Here is a 19609-nt window from a genome sequence, read left to right on the forward strand (position 1 = left end):
ATCAGGGAGTGTTTTTTGACCATGCGGCGCTTTACTTGTCATCTGGCCTTATGGCCACAGATGGGTCCCTATCTCTAAGGGGAAAATGGATCCTGGGCCAGGAGCTGTCGGGGTTCATTGAGAGGGCTTTAAACTAGGTAAGAAGGGGAATGGAGCTGAAACAATGCTTGTTGGAGGTGTGCCAGGGGTAATAATGGCAAGGCTGGGAGAGAAGGCAATGGCCCAACTGAAATGCATCTACACTAATGCACGCAGCATGGGTAACAAACAGGAGGAGCTGGGAGACATCGTGCACCAGGCAGGCTACAACTTGGTTGCCATCACGGAAACGTGGTGGGACCACTCTCAGGACTGGAGTGCTGCAATGTCTGGCGATAGGTTCTTCAGAAGGCTCAGGCAGCATGGAAGGGGTGGTGGTGTGGCTCTCTATATCAGAAAGAGTTTTGATGTTGTGGAACTTGAGGCTGGGAATGACAAGGTTGAGTCCCTGTGGGTTAGGTTAAGTGGGAAGGCCAACAAGGGAAGCATCCTGGTGGGGGTCTGTTATAGACCGCCGAACCAGGATGAGGAGACAGATGAGGAGTTCTACAGGCAGCTACAAAAGTTGCGAAATTGTCAGTGCTTGTTTGTGTGGGGGACTTCAACTTCCCAGATATATCCTGGAAGCACAACACAACCCAGAGAAAGCAGCCTAGGAGGTTTCTGGAGATTGTGGAAGATAGCTTCCTGACGCAGCTGGTTAGTGAGTCTACCAGGGGTGGTGCCCCGCTAGACCTTCTCTTCACAAACAGAGAAGGACTGGTGGGAGATGTGGTGGTTGGAAACTGTCTTGGGCAGAGTGACCATGGAATGGTAGAGTTCTCCATTCTTGGAGAAGCCAGGAAGGGGACCAGTAAAACCACTGTCTTGGACTTCCGGGGGGGTGACTTTGAACTGTTCAGGACACTGGTTGGTAGAGTGCCTTGGGAGGTGATTCTGAAGGGCAGAGGAGTCCAGGAAGGCTGGATGCTCTTCAAGAAGGAAATCTTAATGGCGCAGGAGCTGTCTGACCCCACGTGCCCAAAGACGAGCCGGCATGGAAGAAGACCGGCCTGGCTGAACAGAGAATTGTGGCTTGAGCTTAGGAGAAAAAAGAGGGTTTATAATCTTTGGAAAAGAGGGCAGGCCACTTGGGAGGACTATAAGGATGCTGCGAGGCGGTGCAGGGACAAAATTAGAAAGGCCAAAGCTCATCTGGAGCTCAGTCTGGCTACTGCTGTTAAAGACAACCAAAAATGTTTTTACAAATACATCAACACAAAATGGAGGACTAAGGAGAATCTCCATCCTTTACTGGATGCGGGGGGGAACTTAATTACAAAAGGTGAGGAAAAGGCTGAGGTGCTTAATGCCTTCTTTGCCTCAGTCTTTAGCAGCAAAACCAGTTTTTCTCTGGATACCCAGTACCCTGAGCTGGTGGAAGGGGATGGGGAGCAGAATGTGGCCCTCACTATCCATGAGGAAATGCTTGGCGACCTGCTATGGCACTTGGATGTATGTAAGTTGATGGAGTCAGATGGGATCCACCTGAGGATACTGAGAGAACTGGCAGAGGAGCTAGCCAAGCTGCTTACCATCATTTATCAACAGTCCTGGCCATCGGAGGAGGTCTCAGTCGACTGGCGGCTAGCAAACGTGATGCCCATCTACAAGAAGGGCTGGAGGGTAGACTCGGGGAACTATAGGCCTGTCAGTTTGACCTCAGTGCCAGGGAAGCTCATGGAGCAGATTATCTTGAGTGTCATCACGCGGCACTTACAGGGCAACCAGGTGATCAGGCCCAGTCAGCACGGGTTTATGAAAGGCAGGTCCTGCTTGATGAACCTGATCTCCTTCTATGACCAAGTGACGCACTTGGTGGATGAGGGAAAGGCTGTGGATGTGGTCTACCTCGACTTCAGCAAGGCTTTTGACACCATTTCCCACAGCATTCTCCTCAAGAAACTGTCTGCTCATGGCTTGGAGTGGCGTACGCTTCATTGGGTTAGAAACTGGCTAGATAGCCGGGCCCAAAGAGTCGTGGTGAATGGAGTCAAATCCAGTTGGAGGCCGGTCACTAGTGGTGTCCCCCAGGGCTGGGGGCCAATCCTCTTTAATATCTTCATTGATGATCTGGATGAGGGGATCGAGTGCGCCCTCAGTAAGTTTGCAGATGACACCAAGTTAGGTGTGTGTGTGTCGATCTGCTTGAGGGTAAAAAGGCTCTGCAGGAGGATCTGGATAGGCTGCACTGATGGGCTGAGGTCAACTGCATGAAGTTCAACAAGGCCAAGTGCCGGGTCCTGCACCTGGGGCGCAATAACCCCAAGCAGAGCTACAGGCTGGGAGAGGAATGGTTGGAAAGCTGCCAGGTGGAGAAGGACCTGGGAGTATCGGTGAGTAGTCGGCTGAATATGAGCTAGCAGTGTGCTCAGGTGGCCAAGAAGGCCAACAGCATCCTGGTTTGCATAAGAAGCAGTGTGGCCAGCAGGGCTGGGGAAGTTATTGTCCCCCTGTACTTGGCTCTGGTGAGGCTGCACCTCGAGTACTGTGTTCAGTTTTGGTCTCCTTGCTACAAGAAGGACATCGAGGTGCTTGAGCGGTTCCAGAGAAGGGCGACAAAGCTGGTGAGGGGCCTGGAGAACAAGTCTTACGAGAAATGGCTGAGGGAGCTGGGTTTGTTCAGCCTGAAGAAAATGAGGCTTGGGGTGACCTTATCGCTCTTTTTAAGTACATTAAAGGAGGCTGTAGCGAGGTGGGGGTTGGTCTATTCTCCCACATGCCTGGTGACAGGATGAGGGAGAACGGGCTAAAGTTGCGCTAGGGGAGTTTTAGGTTGAATATAAGGAAGAACTTCTTTCCTGAGAGGGTTGTGAGGCATTGGAACAGGCTGCCCAGGGAAGTGGTGGAATCACCATCCCTGGAGGTCTTTAAAAGACATTTAGATGTTGAACTTAGCGATATGGTTTAGTGGAGGACTCGTTAGTGTTAGGTCAGAGGTTGGACTCAATGATCTTGAGGTCTCTTCCAACCTAGACAATTCTGTGATTTATCTAGGTGCTTTTTTTTTTTTTTTTCCCCTCTCTATTTTATCCTGAAAATATATGGAATAAAAATTGTTAGTTCTCTTTCATTCTTGTTCCTGGTGATTTTGAATATACTGATACCAGGCAATAGTTTGGAGCTGACTAAAAATATGAGTAGACAATAGACAAACAAAAAAGACTTAATAACAGAGTTTGTATGATGGAGTGAACATTTGCCTGTGAGGGCAGAGAGGGCTAACAGGACTTAGGAGTGTCTCAGTGACCATCTTTACTCAAAAATTTCTTCCATTCATGATGTTTGTGTTTTTCAGCAGTTCAGCATGAAATCTACTTGCTCTTTGACCTGGTTGTTTCCAAATAATCTTTGCAGATGCAGTGTGTTGAGGGGGTTTAGAGGCAAAAAACCTCTAAATTTAGTTCCAAGCAAATGTCAAAAGTGCCATTTTCCAGAAGTGTCAAGTGTTTGACAGCAAAAGTATGCAGCAGTGAGCATTTTATTTGCAGCAGCTAGTACTACCACCAGTAACTCTTACATGTCTGTATGTAAGTAACTAACATGTCTTGTATGTTACTCTTACATACAAGAGTAACTCTTGCATGTCTGTCCTATCTGTTTGCATATGTGAGGTTTCTAATGATGCTCAGCATGTCGTACTCTGCATTCTTTTGTGTTTTGGTGCCCACATGAAAATGGCAGTGTCTGAAAACTTTACCTCTACTACAAGTGTTGAGAGTCATGAGGGTAACATTACTAACCACTGTCAAAATGTTTTGGAGTCTTAGTATTGTATCTGTCTGATTGCTATTCCAGAAGTCATTATGCTGTTTCCTATCAGCCTTTGATAAAGTGAATGACATTTATAATGCAGTCATTATAAGCTGATAATGTAATTACTCTTTGGTTGGTCTCTCATATAACTTTATGCATAATCTGAATGTTAACGCAGCAGAGCGAAGGCAATACACAGTCAATGTTAGTGGAGTTTTAAAAGGCATATGAGCCAGCAGTGTGCCCTGGCAGCCAGGAGGGCCAACCGTGTCCTGGGGTGCATCAAGCACGGCATCGCTAGTAGGTCGAGGGAGGTGATTGTCCCGCTCTACTCTGCGCTGGTGAGGCCTCACCTCGAGTACTGTGTGCAGTTCTGGGCACCACAGTATAAAAAGGACATTAAACTGTTGGAGAGTGTCCAGAGGAGGGCTACGAAGATGGTGAAAGGCCTGGAGGGGAAGACGTACGAGGAACGGTTGAGGGCACTGGGCCTGTTCAGCCTGGAGAAGAGGAGGCTGAGGGGAGACCTCATCACAGTCTACAACTTCCTCGTAAGGGGGTGTCGAGAGGCAGGAGACCTTTTCTCCATTAACACCAGCGACAGGACCCACGGGAACGGGCTTAAGCTGAGGCAGGGGAAGTTTAGGCTTGACATCAGGAGGAAGTTCTTCACAGAGAGAGTGGTTGCACACTGGAACAGGCTCCCCAGGGAAGTGGTCACTGCACCGAGCCTGACTGAATTTAAGAAGAGATTGGACTGTGCACTTAGTCACATGGTCTGAACTTTTGGGTAGACCTGTACGGTGTCAAGAGTTGGACTTGATGATCCTTAAGGGTCCCTTCCAACTCAGGATATTCTATGATTCTATATTGTTATTATAAGGCCAAAGATGGGATGGATAGCACTGCAATATTGTTATTGTCCTTGTATACTGACAGTCACTGGGAGTAACTGTTAATCAGATGGGATTTGCATTGTGTGAAAGATGCACACACTTCCGTGCAAAGGTACCTTCTCATTTAAATAACTGTTTATTGTCTAAACCAGTGTAATCACCATAGGTGTAATATCACCACATCAAGTAGTCACTGTATTAAGTGCCAATTATTAGTCTGTCATTGTCTATTAGTCTATATATCTTCAGAAAACACTGATAGATTTTAACAATGAAGGTCTCTCTCCAAACTGTTGTTTCTCTGAAAGAGTGAGGAGGAACAGATTAACAGTCTCAACTCTTGTAACCAGCTATATTATTACTTTAAAGAGAACACATCAAATTGCAGCCCAAAGGCAGTGCCTATGCTGTTACAAGACTCTCTGGAACTTTTGACCTCTATTTATAAGAAAAAGCCCCAAACCATTGGCTGAGGAGAGCACGCACTGATTATTTGCATGATTTATAGACATTATGACAAAATAAACATGTCAAATGTGTCCAAGGTGTTTGAACAAAGACACGAGGGAAATGTTATTTTCCTTTTAGTCAGCTCAGTAAGAATTTTGTTTTGCCTTTGACTCTGGTGAATTTTGGAGAGCATGGGGCCAGTGGGATTACAGGCAGGCACCATCAGGAGAGCAGAATGCAAGCTGTTATTTCTGGGCTAAAAAATAACTGACATTCGGTTGTGGCATTTTCTACCGTAATTAACCGATGATGCTCAAAAGCAAACAGGCAACAATCACAAGCAGCCAAGTTCCACTATTGTAACCTGAGAGTGGAAGGAATAATAATAATATGTGTTCTTTGATTTATAAAATATCAAGGGTGCAGTTTGAGTGTCGTCCTTTTGACATTACCTCCCAGTTGCCCACAGGACACTTAAAACACTGCTGCCTTTGCAAAGATGTCCCAAAGACAAATTGTATGATGTAAATCTTCTCCTTGTGCCTATAGAGTTTTAAAATCCTTTTGATTCTAAAACCATATTTTACAGGGATTGTGGTGTTCTGCACTTGGTAGAGGTAACTGAATGTAGACCCTTTTCTAAAGTTGCTGTTTGCATTGCCACACATGCACAAAGTTTTTTGTTGCTCCCCAAAGATGAATTACCTGCACTTAGTTAATAGTCTTTTCTGTGAATCTGTGATTGTTATGCTAAGTGAAAGGTTGAGGTTGGAAGAGACCTTTGGAGGTCATCTTGTTCAACTCTTCTGCTCAAGCAGGGACACCTAAAGCAGGCTGCCCTGGACCGTGTCCAGATGGCTTTTAAAGATCTTCAAGGAGGAAGACTCCACAGCCATTCTGGACAACCTCTGCCGGTGCTCAGTTATCCTCACAGCAAAGATGTGTTTACTGATGTTCACATAGAACATTCTGTGTTCCAGTTTGTGTCCATTGCTTCTTGTCCTGGCAGTAAGCACCACTGAAAACAGCAAGGCTCTCATCTTTGCACCTGCCCTTTAGGTTTTTGTACATTGATGAGAACCCCCCGATTCTCCTTTTTAGGCTGAACAGCTCCAACTCTCTTAGCCTTTCCTTAAATGAGAGGTGGTCTGGTCCATCATCTGGGTGGCCCTTATTACTTGTATATATTTAAACGTGGTAGGAAAACTGTTGTGTGAAGACTTCATGAGAAAGCAGCATATGTGTTCCCTAACAAAATCTGTTTCACATTCTCCTCCCTGCTGTTCACTTGCTTGCTATTCATAGAATGGTTGGGGTTGAAAGACACCCTGAAGGATAATCTAGTTCCAACCCCCCTGCCATGGACAGGGACACCTCCCACTAGACCAGGTTGCTCAAAGCCCCATCCAACCTGGCCTTAAATACTTCCAGGGATGAGGCATCCACAGCTCCTCTGAGCAAGCTGCTCCAGTATCTCACCACCCTCATAGTAATGATTTTCTTCCTTATAACTAATTTAAATCTACCCTCTTTTAGTTTAAAGCCATTACCCTGTTACCAAAATATCTCAGATAAAACCCTTAGTATCAATGTAATGTTAAGAAGCAGACATTCTTTATTACAGTGTCAGATGCATGTGGGATCGTTCCACCAATCACGCATGTCAGTTGAGTGATGCAGGTAGGTTATATTAATGTTACTTGATACATATTCATTGTTTATTCTTTGAATTATGACACATATTCATTACTTTCCCCAAAAGTATTTACATAGACTCCCCCTCATTGTGAATGCGCCACAACCCTGGGCAAGGGTCTCCAAGGGTCTTTAAAAATCCATGGGGGTCACAGTCAAGTGTTTGCTGCTCCTCCTTGTCCCATTGAGGTGTGCACAATCTCATATTTCTTCTCAAGATTCTCCCTTATGCTGTTTCAGCAGATAAGAATAAAGAGGCAGTCTGTTTCATGCAGGCAGTTCCATATATTCCCATTGCAAAGTTCCTGTTATCTTATGCGTAGGCAGGTGCTTTAAAGTTAAGCAAGCATCGGACAATTGTTCAGCTTTGAGCTCAAATATTTACAATTATGATGAAGAGTCTGTTAGTGGTAACAACCCCTTGTCCTATCTCTACACTCCCTGACAAAGTCTCTCTCCATCTTTTCTGTAGGCTCCATTTAGACACTGGAAGGTGGCAATAAGGTCTCCCCAGAGCCTTCTCTTCTCCATGCTGAACAAACCCAACTCCCTCAGCCTGTCTTTACAGGACAAATGCTCCAGCCCATTGATCATATTCATGGCCCACCTCTGGACTTGCTCCAACAGGTCTGTGTCCTTCTTAGGTTGCAGGCCCCAGGGCTGAATGCAGCACTCCAGATGGTGTCTCACAAGAGCAAAGCAGAGGGGGAGAATCACCTCCCTTGACCTGCTGGCCACTCTTCTTTTGAGGCAGCCCAGGATATGTTTGGCTTTCTGGGCTGCAAGTGTGCATTGAAACAAGTGCTCTCAATCCATTCTCCACCCAGCCTGTATTTGTGCTTGGGATTGCCCCAACCCAAGTGCAAGACCTTGGTCTTGGCCTTGTTGAATATGATGAGGTTTGCACAGGCCTACTTGCCAAGCCTGTCCGTGTCCCTCTTGATGGCATCCCTTCTCTCCAGCTTGTTGCCTTCAACGCACAACTTGGTGTCATCAGCAAACTTGCTGAGGGTGCACTAAGTCCCACTGTCCATGTCACCAACAAAGTTGTGAAATAATGCTAGTCCCAATACTGACCCCTAAAGAACACCACTCGTTACTGATCTCCACATGGACATTGAGCTGTTGACCACAATTCTTTGAGTGTGACCATCCAGCCAATTCCTTACCCACCAAGTTGTCCAACTGTCAAATCCATGTATCTCCAATTTGGAGCTATTGAATGCCATTATATTCCAGCAACCCACAGGACTGAAAGAAGAGTAATTCCTCTGAAGTCAGAGATCAGTTAAGAGTACTGGGCAGTCCCGTGGCCCTGTATCCACTTGTTTCTGATGGTGGCCAATAGCAACCAAAAGAAAAAAAAAAAAAGAAAAAAAAAAAAAGAATACTCCCCAAATGAAACAAAACCTCTCATCTAGTGCCAGTTTGAAATAAATGTTTATGATTTGTCAACCAAACCAATCTTCACTTTGTTTCTCCAGGTCTAGCAGTGGTAATGACTTTCTTGGTTCCTTATTCTAATGGTTAAATGGCTTTTCTTTTGTAGTGGTACATCTTGGTCATTATCTGTTTAATGACATTGAACTAGACTATGGCTTTTGTAGGGTAGGCTTTTTTGTTGATTTGTAACAGCTTCACCGCTATAATCAACACTGGATATTGTAGTAAAGGCAATCTCTGATAGCTAATGACTGTAATCAAAGAGAAAATAAGGTGTTGTGATAAAGGAGTTCAAAGCTAATGCAAGTGCTAATGCAGACTAGAAATAAGGAACATTACTCTAACTGTAAGGTTAAGTAATTGTTTTAACAATGAGGCTAGGATTATACTAGATTCTTCCTCATTCTATTTATTTACCAAGATTGGCTGTCTTTTTGGAAGGTACCTCAATCCAGGAAATAGTAGGATTAGACTATAACAGGAATTTTATAGCTTGAGTTATGCAGAAGATATCAGGAGACTTGTGTGCTTTTCAGGATTGTCTTAAAAGAGAGTAATATGTCTTATTATTGATTGGGCAATGGGGTAGCCCTTTTGAAGTTGATGAGAAAATTGTCTATGATTTCAATAGAGTTCATATTTTACCACTGGATCAGCAGTAGGTATCACCTCAGTTTAAGTGTATTTGTGGAATATAATCTGAGTTTCTTTCAGTCTGAAACTTAATTGCATGAATGGGGTTGATCAAAGTGCTTTGCTAAGATGTTTGACTTCCTTCATGGCTGTGGCAACAATGGCATTCAAGTGGAATAAATCTTGTAGCACTCCGGAGTCTCAGATTTCTTCAGGCCTGATGCCAGGGGCAGCACTTTCAAATGCCTCTAGTACCTGCTAAGTACCTGAGTCAGGTTACCATATTTAGAATTACTACACACAGATGAAGTGCTGCAAGGAGTTCTTCTAGACTTTCTTTGGCAGAGAGGTTAGCTACTTTCTTCAGACATTTTATGTTATTCAGAGTTTTTTTTTTTATTATTATTATTTAATTAAGCTCATGCTAAATAATGAATCAGCATTTCAAAATAAGGCTATTCAATTTCTTCATGATAAATCACAAAGGAGGAATTGGCTCAACAGAAAAGCCAATTAAAACCTGCTGCTGCGTTGGCTCAAGGGCCTCCTGAATGCATGATTAACACTGTTGTGACCTTTGACTTCCAATTAATAGGTATTTAATCTATTACCCTAATTAAACACATTTTCAGGAGTACATTATGAGGTTCTCTCAGACCTGGTACCTGGACTATAAAGGGAAGAAAATCTTCTGTTCTGGTAAGGTCAGTATAAAGGTTGTAGAGCTGCAGAGTGATGAGTGTGAAATAATGCTAGTAGTAAATCTTTCCATTCTTCTGCCCTACTCTATCCCCCTCCTCCTTTGGAGTGTGTTATAGTTAGTAAGCCTCATCTTAAATTACATACTGCAAAATATAAGTACAGTTAGTTTTAAAAATAAGCTTTGTCCCTGGGAGAGCCACCTGATCTAGTTTACATTGGAAGGAAGAAGGTTCATTCACTAGTTGTGTGTCAGCTATAATTTCAAGTGCTTTTATATTGAGTGCATGCACTTGACAATGGTATCCCTTGAGAGATAATGCTTGCATTGTAAGCTGACGATTATATACATATGCTCATAGCTCTGAATAAAAAATGCTTCGGAAGTGCCAGAGGAGAGAACCAGGTCTTGCCAGCACCTTTAATGATTACTGCTGTCTCCGTCTGCTGCTGCTCAGTTTTCCCCTCTTGAGAGTCAGTTTGTTTTGACTCTTGTTCCCCTTGTATATTAACTAAATTCATGCTGTCCTCATCTTGATATAAATATAAATAGACCAGCAAGGAACTCACTGTTATGTGTGTCAGTTTGCTTTATTAATGCATAAGCATTCTTCTATTATGTTTTTTTTTTTTTTTCTTTGTGATCTTGATCTTGGAAGTTATAAAGTAAATTAGGAAAATCTCTACTGGGTTCTATTAGTACCAAGACTTGTTTTTCCTATCAGATGTTTAATTGGACCAGATATTTTATAAACTCCAGATGTCTTCATTCTCTAGAACATACTATCCTTTGGTTTGCATCTCTTTACCTGACAAGGCTTAAATGAAGTGGGTGCTGATGACTGAAAAAAGAGCACGTTGTTCTTGAATTTAGGTCTGATGATTGTTTTGATTGCTTTGTTTATGAAGGTCATTTTTTGAGGTAGCAGTTCCTTGTACCCACTGTTGTTTCTTCTTGGAATATCCAGAGCCCTAGGAGACACTGAGGTAACCTAATGTAGTTTCCAAGAAGGAAGTGACCTTACCAACAACATATTCATATCTCACAGTAGACAATTAGCTCAATGAGTAACTCTGGATAACGTACTCAGAGTACTCAGGAGTACAAAATGGAGAAAAAAAAATGCAGTCAAGTGGTCTTGTTTTTTGCCTGTTAGGTATCTTGGCACATGTTCTTCAAAAACCCATTCCATCCTTCTGCATTGCAATCATTTGGCATGTAAGTATGTTCAACGTCTGATATATTCTGAGTGAGTGGCTGGAAATGAATAGAGAGGTGATGATGGCTAAAGTGGGCTTGACATTTGTTGAAGAATTCCAGACCCATGGATTTAGAGACCTGAATCAACCTATAATTTGCTAAATTATCTGGTTGTTTGCCTTTTAATACTGTAGTGATTTCTCATTGTGTATTAGCAACTGTACATTTTTATGGAAAGTTACAAACTGTATCCTTAAGGAATAAGAAACAATATCTGATATTGAAGGCTCAAGTACTTTAGAAACAGACAAAAATTTCCATAGATTTTCATGTTTTTGGACCAGACAATGAGTTTTAAGGAATGGAATTTATCTGACAGCTTCATCAAGATTATCTGAGGTGGTGGTTATTGTAGATGGCATGATTTATACTCAACATTATATAGGCTTACTCTGTTCCTAAAATCATGTACTCTTCTGCTTAGTACATGAATATTACAAAAAAAAAAAATAAATAAGTAAACTACACTTCTATTCAAACCTGTTGCTGTATTCTAGTGAGGCACAGTAGTTTAGAAAGTATTTAGAGTGCTCTTGGAAATGGGTTTCATCTTATGACTTATACAATTTTTCTGGTACTGATGTTCAAAAAGCATTTCTATAATCTTTGCTTTAGGGTCTAGAAGTTATGAGAGAAAAAGGAATCTTGATCCCAGAATCTTTGTTGTTAGCTCTTATAATGATCATAGTATTTTATTTATTTATTTATTTATTTATTTATTTATTTTATGGACATTTTATCAGGAAGGACTCCAAAAGTACTTATTTACATCCTGTTCCTCTATGGACTAAATTGATACAGCTCTGCTTGAAGTTGATAGAACTGTGATGAATTTTCTCTTCTTGAACTTTGTCCATAAAACCAGAAATTCTCTGACAAGTAATTTGTACTGCAATACTTTTCATCTTACATAGAGGTTGGTGTTTTAAGGTGACTGGATTTTATGAATACTGCTGAAGCATAAGATGGCAAGCTAGAGACTAGCTGTTTGACTGTTATGGGACTGTTATTTTTCACAACACTGAAATATAACCAACAATTAGAATAGGCCTGTAGTATAATAAATTTTTCTGCACTCATTGTTGATACTGAGCAGCGTATGTAATATTAAGTATTGCATGTCTGCAGTGCCTTTCCAAGACATATTTGCTAGGGAAAGCTCAAAATGATCCAGAGGAGATGCTTTTAGTAGAGACCCATCTAAATCTGGTTAGAGTCTAACAATATAATAAGGCAGATAGCTGCCTATTTGGTCACTGTTTGTCCCTGTTCCAACAGGGCACTGCATGTCAGCCATGTCAGAAAGTTGGCCGAATGTTGTGGAGGTCATCTCCTCAAGTGGTTAATTGGTACCACCAGGTACTTTCCTGGATGGTGTTGATTCCAAGAAAAATACTCTGACACCACCAGGTACTATATTGTCACTTATCATTTTGGCAGTGAGCTGGTGGTGAAAGTGGAAAGCCGTTTGCCATCACTAAGTGTGTACTCTCCAACTGATCTAGGTGGAGAGCTAGGACTTCCCATTTGGACTTCAGTCCCACATACTACAGGATTTCCAGTCCTGGAAGAGCCCTTCCCCTCACCATCTTATCATGGTGGTTGTGTCCTGTAACCTCCTTTTTATTCTCCACAGTATTATGCCTCTCTTCTGATGCAAAGAACCCTCTTCCTCCTACTCTTTGTGGAAAGAAAAATGCCTTTGCCAGGAACTGTGGAGCTGGACTGTAGCCCGGTGGAGCTGAACTGAAGCCTGTTTCTTCAGCCTTCTGTGGGAATGTAGAGGAGTTGTAGTACTGGTATACTGCCCAATGCTAACAGATGCTCAGTTGAAAATTTCTCAAATATTTTGTATCAGGCAAAATACTGTTTTCTCTTGCTCATTGCTGGAATAGTTCAGGGATCTTTAAAGAATGGCTGATAATAGGCAGTGCTGTCTGGCTGACTGGGCTCATCACAAGCAATATATTGCTGTGATCTGCATGACGGAAAATTCCTGATCATATTATCTTCTTGCTGTGTTCTCTTGCATAAGGAGCTATATTTGGAATCTGCCTTTCTTATCTGCTGACTCATCTGTGTCAAAAATAAAACGAATGCTTTTTTGCTTTTTTTTTTTTTTTTTTTTTAATCAAGGAGGAAACAGTTATCATTCTTACACTATGTGGAATTTATTGAAAATTGAATCAATTGTCTCTGTAACTCAGTACTTCTATAAAGTACATGTATATCAGTAAATAAAACAGGCCAGGTCCTTCACTGTAGTTTTGGGGGTGATTTGGCTTGGCATGACTTCATTCATAGGGCTGCATGACGGTTTGTTCCCAGTTCCTCCACCATCCATGCTGCATATAAGAAACATGCTTTGTCCTGTGTTCTTGCCTGTAACCATGTCCTGACATTGTCTGGCACAGTCCTAGGTGGCATGGACCAAAACTGCATCAAGCAGTGTGCCAACAAGCAGTGTCATGAGACATGATGCAGATATGAGCACTAGTTTGCTAATGTAGACATGGTGGCAAGGGACAGTAACAAAATTCCATCATCCCTGGAGGTATTAAAAAGATGTGCTTAGAGATATGGTTTAGTGGTAGACTTAGCAATGCTAAGTTAATGGTTGGACATGATGATCTTAAAGGTCTTTTCTAACCTAAATGATTCTATGATTCTGAAGATTCTGCCTGAATCCTGGAAGTATTGGGGCTCTAAATTATCTGGCCCAGGATGCTGTGAAGTTATAATTACATTAAAAGCTAACTGGATTAGTACAGAGAGGTCTTGTATTAGACATTAACAGATTTTGTTCTCAGGTGGTAAGGTTACACCTCAGCATTTCTCACTGCTTTCCTCTGTCTTTGATCTCTTTTCTTGGATTCAGCCTTCTTGAATTTTCAGTGCTGTGGACAAATACATTTATAAGCAGTACTCATTTATAAATCTTAATGACATAGTGAATTTTGGATTCTTTTGAAAATATGTATGCTCTTAACTGTTTCTGCCCTGGACACACAAGGATAGTATATATGTGTTCTGGACTCTCCTGTTCATGTTTTGCTGTGTTTGGACATGACTGCAGATCTCACCTAAGCTGACATGGGAGGTTTTTTTCAATAGGTTCAATAGATATCTGGTAGCTAAGTTTTGTGGTGCTCATATATCAGGAGAAATGTGTGGTCATGGTCACATAGAATCTATTTTCAGAGCTGTGTAGCAGATGCCTATGAACCTCAGTAAAAATACAATGGCTGAAACTGAGCTTACTCACTTAATCAGGATTAAGACTGACTTCAGTACATCTGTGTGAATTGCATTCACATCTTGGGACTACACTGGGGCATCTGCCCTTGAATAACTCTTTGATATTTTTACAATAGTATAATGCTAGATGATGTTTTTATTATTTATTTATTTATTTAGTTAGTTAGTTAGTTTTTTAAAGGCAGGGCTAAGGCAAATTACTTCAAATTGGTATGTGTTCATTCTAGGATGTTTAGAGTGCGCCAAGCAGGTCTGGTACCATTAGTAGCTACTTCTTAAGGACTGTTACAGGATGGGTGTCACCTCAGAACAGGGAAAGGATAAATGTGAGGCATGAGTTTTAAAGTTACTGAAGAAAACTGGAGGGAAAGTAGAAACAGAGGACCTGGAAGAGAGCTAAAGGTGACTACAGACTCAACAAATCATCAATATGATGCTTTTGCAGATACTATTCTGGTTTCTAAGCAGGACAGATGTATATAAGATAATGTTCCTCCTGCAACAGTGGGGAATTGCTGAATTCTTGTATTTAGTTTTGAAACTTCCCAGAAAGGGTGTCAGAACTAGTAAAACTAAGCTTTGAGAAACATGCCCTTTAAAGGAAGTATGAAGGAGGAATTGTGTTCTGTTTCGGTTTTGTTTGTTTGTTTGTTTTTAAAGTAGCAACTGAAGTTGGTGCATAAGATTTCAAGAGTGCTATGGAAATGGGATTACCAGATGCCCACTAATGCTGCATAGAACAAGACATGCTGTGCAGCAAGAAGAGTTTTAGTCTTGATAACAAAGACTCTTTCCTCATTGTGAAGTCGGCTGTACAGTTAAATATAGGTGTTCTTAAAATTACCATTCCAAAGAAGTTCCTTAAGATAAACCACCTCTGTCAGGTTTTGTTCTATAATTAGTCCTGTCCTATATTTCATATGACTAACTCCCACAGGAGCCAATGGGAGAAAAGTGTGCTTGAAAATCCCCTACGTTACACATCAAGGTGCTGATCTGTGAAAGCCCCTACATGATAGTGGGATTTAAATCCTTAAAATACCCTTGAGAAATGTGAGTATGAGTCCTTCCAAGGTTTTAAAATGATGACTGAAGAGATGTGAATTTGAGCATAAATTGTTCCTATATTTTCTAAAAATGGGATTCATATGGTGTTCAATCTCTCTCTCAAGGTGCTCTAGCCCCTTGAGGTGTGTCTCCTCAGACACTGTCCTTCCTGTGATATGGTTGACTGAATGTGTCTGATATGTCAGCTTATGCTAGTATATTGGACTGAAAACTGCAGATAAGCTATGGCATGTATAATAGTGGACATCCATTGATTCTTGCACTTACGAAGTGCCTTCTGGAAGTGTTTTCTCATGTGCTTTTTGGAGTGGATGTTAGCAGATCTGGCAAGGGCACTGCAACTGATGATCAAACTGTTGTTTTCGGAAATTCCCAAAAGAACAGTTCAGTTGGAAGGGACCTACAAAGAGTGAGTCCAAATGCCCAACCACTTCAGGGCTAACCAAAAGGTAAGACATATTATTCAGGACATTGTTCAAATACTTCTTGAACATTGTATGGCATAGGGCATCAACCACCTTGCTAGGAAGCCTGTTCCAGGCTTTGACCACCTGCACAGGAAGTACATTTTTCCTAATGTCCAGTCTGAACCACCTCTGGCACAGCTTTGTGCCATTCCCATGCATTCTGTAACTGGTTACCAGGGAGAAGAGTCCAGCACCTCCCTCTCCACTTCCCCTCCTCAGGAAGGTGTAGAGAGCAGTGATGCTGCATCTCAGCCTCCTTTTCTCCAGAGTACCCAAGTGTCCTCAGCCTCTCCTCATAGGACATGCCTTCCAGCCCTGTCACCAGCTTTGTTACCTTCCTCTGGATGCTTTCCAGTACTTTAACAACCTTTTTTTTTTTTTTTTTTTTTTTTTAGAGCCCAGAACTGCACAAAGTATTCAAAGTGAGGCTGCAGCAGTGCTAAATATAGTGGAAGAATCATCTCTTTTGACCATCTGGATGTGCTGTGTTTAATTAACCCAAAATATAATTTGCTCTGTTCACTGCCAGGGAGCACTGCTGGCTGATGTTGAGCCTACTGTTGATGAGCACCCCTGATCCCTTTCTGCTGAGCTGCTCTGTAGCCATTTGCCTCCCAGTCTGTACCTGTGTCTGGCATTTTGCCCCAGGTGCAGACTCCGGCATTTTTTCTTGTTAAACTTCATGCCATTGCTGATGCCCAGTGTTCCAATATGCCTCTGTAAGGCCACCTGTTCCTCAAGAGAGTCAACAGCACCTCCCAGTTTAGTATCATCAGAAACATTCTAAGGGTGCATTCCCCTCCTGCATCCAGATAAACCACATGCAGTTTGCTGGGAGGTCAGCCTGTTCTGATGGTTAGTAAGCTTTTAGAAACATTGTTCCTGCAGTGATGTCTTTTCCCGTCTCAATTCTCTTGAGTAGATTGATACTCAAGCATGTTAATACTTAAAATTTTGATATAGTGACTTTTGCTTCTTTTTTCCCCCCCTTCCATTGCCTCATTAACAACTATACTCAACATCATAATTGTCCTCCTAGTACCACATACTCTGCATTTCAGTACGTGTCTTGTGATTTTGTTAGGGCAAAGAGTAGCTGTGTTTTCTTAACACCCTATCCTAATGCAGTGTTTTTATCTCTGTTGCTCTCATCAAGTTCAGTGAGTGCTGCTCAGTTCCTTTTTGTTAAAGGTAATAACGGGCTTTCTTTATTCTGGATGCAACTTGCTCAGCAGTTCTATATAGCAGTTTGTAAACCATTCCTGCCACTCTGCATCAGAAGATTATGTATTTCCAGTACAGAATGAATAGTTTCCAGTTCTGCAAACAGCTTGATGAGAAGAAAGGACTTGGGAGGAATCTTAAGTTAGCAAGGAGGCTCCTCACCCTTCTCTGCCCTCTCTTCTTCACACACATGATAAAGTTTGAACTCAATTCCTTCCTTGTACTGATTTCTTATAAGTAAATATTCAGTTTGGGAGTAGGATTGATTTGAAGCTCAGAAGCCTCTAGTGTAAGAAATGAAGTTGCACGGAGCTTCACTGTGTAACAAGTGAGGTGTTTGGTGCCCACTGGACCTGGAGAATGCTGGATGATGACCTGATACCACTCCATGACATTTTGCATGCTGAGTGCACGTGAAGGAGGCAGTTGTGCCTCACTTTGGTCCTTACCTGTGAGACATCTAGAACAATGTAAGTGAAATTTGGAATCAGGCCTTGAGCAAATCCACTGGCAGAAGGCTGCCTTTCAATGTTCCCTTCCAAAGCTATGCTTGCTTAACTGCTTTATATGCAATAAGCAACTGGATTTCCATTTTTCCAGTAGGTTACAGAGGAATGACAGGAATTAAAATCCATAGAAGTGGATATAAAACTACGCCTTTATTTAAATTTAAAGATTGGCACCAGAATCTGGCAGTGCTTTGCTCTGACTGCTGTGATGACAACTTTAAGAGATTAACTTTAAAAGAGAAGTGGGAACCTAGTTTTCCTCAGCAAAGGAAATGAAAGGCACTGCCTTTGTGGGTGTTCTACAACTAAACTGCATTTGGAATAAGAGAGACCAAAAATCAAGTGATGGATGTTGTGATGATAGTAAATGCTACAAATACTTCAGGTCAGAATGCTGTTCCAAAGGCCATGGAAACAGCAGACAGAGCTTAGTCCGAACTGCTTTGTGTCTAGGTGTAAGCTTTCTCTCTCATACAATGATGCTGCCACTCTGTAGCATAAGCCATGTTATCTCCTTCCCTGGCAGTTTGCAACACTGTTCAACTAAATTGTAAGAAGTGTGCATGCCATCCATCAAAGTCATTCATGCTGGTGGTTTCTTTCATGATTCATCTGTCTTACATGTACCTGAGTTAGGCTCAACCCCTGACTGTTTCTATAAAAGGTGCTTTTAATGGCAGAAAAAGAAAAGGAGTTAACTTGGAATTTCGTATTTCAAAAGGCAAATGGGCAGGTGCTCCTGCTGCATTCACTGGAATGAAAATTAAGAGGGTAACCATAATTAATTATTCATGTGATAGCTGCTCCCTAATTTCAATGTTAAGTAGGCAGATTTCTAAAGTTAGCAAACAAACATGCAACCTAAAGTTGTGGAAAGGGCTGCAAACTCTTGCAGGCTACGCACACATATAACTTGAAATTTACTTTGTTTGCATAAACTAATGCTTAGCATTTTTTACTATCTGGACTTTGATTCTGTGTAGGTTCTGTGTTTGTATTTATATTTATTTGTTTTAGGAGTTGTGTTCTCAGCTGCTTTTGAGAGGGAATATCAGGAAGGAATGTCCCATAATCACAGTCTCATTCCAAGCATGCCTGTGGTGGTTTCACCCTGATGGGCAGCTGAATTCCACCAAAACTGTTCTCTTACTCCCCTCTCCTCAAAGGAAGAGGGTGAGAAAATACAATAAAAAAGGGCTCAAGGGTAGGGATAAGGGCAGGTAGATTGCTCACCAGTTACTGTCATGGGCAAACCAGACTCAACATAAGGGAGATTAATATAATTCATTGCCTATTACTAACAGACTAGAGCAGTGAGAAACTAAAAGCAAACTAAAAATGCCTTCCCCCCACATCCACCTTTCCACCTGTTCCTGTGCGGGCTTTCCTTGGCTAGTGTGGAGATCTGGTATACACCATGGGCTGCAGGGGGACAGCCTACTCCACCAGGGGCCTCTCCACAGGCCACAGAGGAACTTCTGCTGTGTGCCTGGAGCACCTCCTGCGCTCCTTCACTGACCTTGGTGTTTGTGGGATTGTTTCTCATTACATTTTCTCATTCTTCTCTCCCAGCTGCTGTTGCACAGCAGTATTTTCCTTTCTATCTCACAGAAATGCAACCAGCATCACTGGCTGGCTCAGCTTTGGCCGGCAGAAGGACCCTTTTGGAGTTAACAGGAGCTGGCTCTTATCTCACATGGGGCAGCTGCTGGACAACTCACAAAAGAAGTCCACCCCTGCAACCCCCACACTATCAAAACCTTGCCAGACAAATCCAATACAGTACTGCTTTTAGAGAAACCCAGAGAGACAGGTACTTTTTATATACATATTTTGGGAATATTTAAATCATTAGGCTAACTTTCAATTGCATTGCTAGTTTTGAGAAATATAATGAAGCCTTCTCCCTCAAGTACTACAATGGCAGTCTCAATTTCCCTTTATTGCTAGTTTCTGTTCTTGGGAATGGTAACATACAGAATTAATTTCTGTCTTGATGTTCTTGCTTTGTTACTTAGTGAAAATCTTTCTCATCTGCCTGGGTAGGTTTTGTTCCTCAAAATCCTAAGAGATAAGTTTCTTAGAAAAGCATGAAAGTGAGATTTTAATTATATCCTTTAAATTGTACTTAGGTATTAACCCCCTTTTAACTCCAAAAAAAAAAAAAAAAAA

This window comes from Anas acuta, chromosome 2 (genome assembly GCF_963932015.1).
Source record: "Anas acuta chromosome 2, bAnaAcu1.1, whole genome shotgun sequence".
Lineage (NCBI taxonomy): Eukaryota > Metazoa > Chordata > Aves > Anseriformes > Anatidae > Anas > Anas acuta.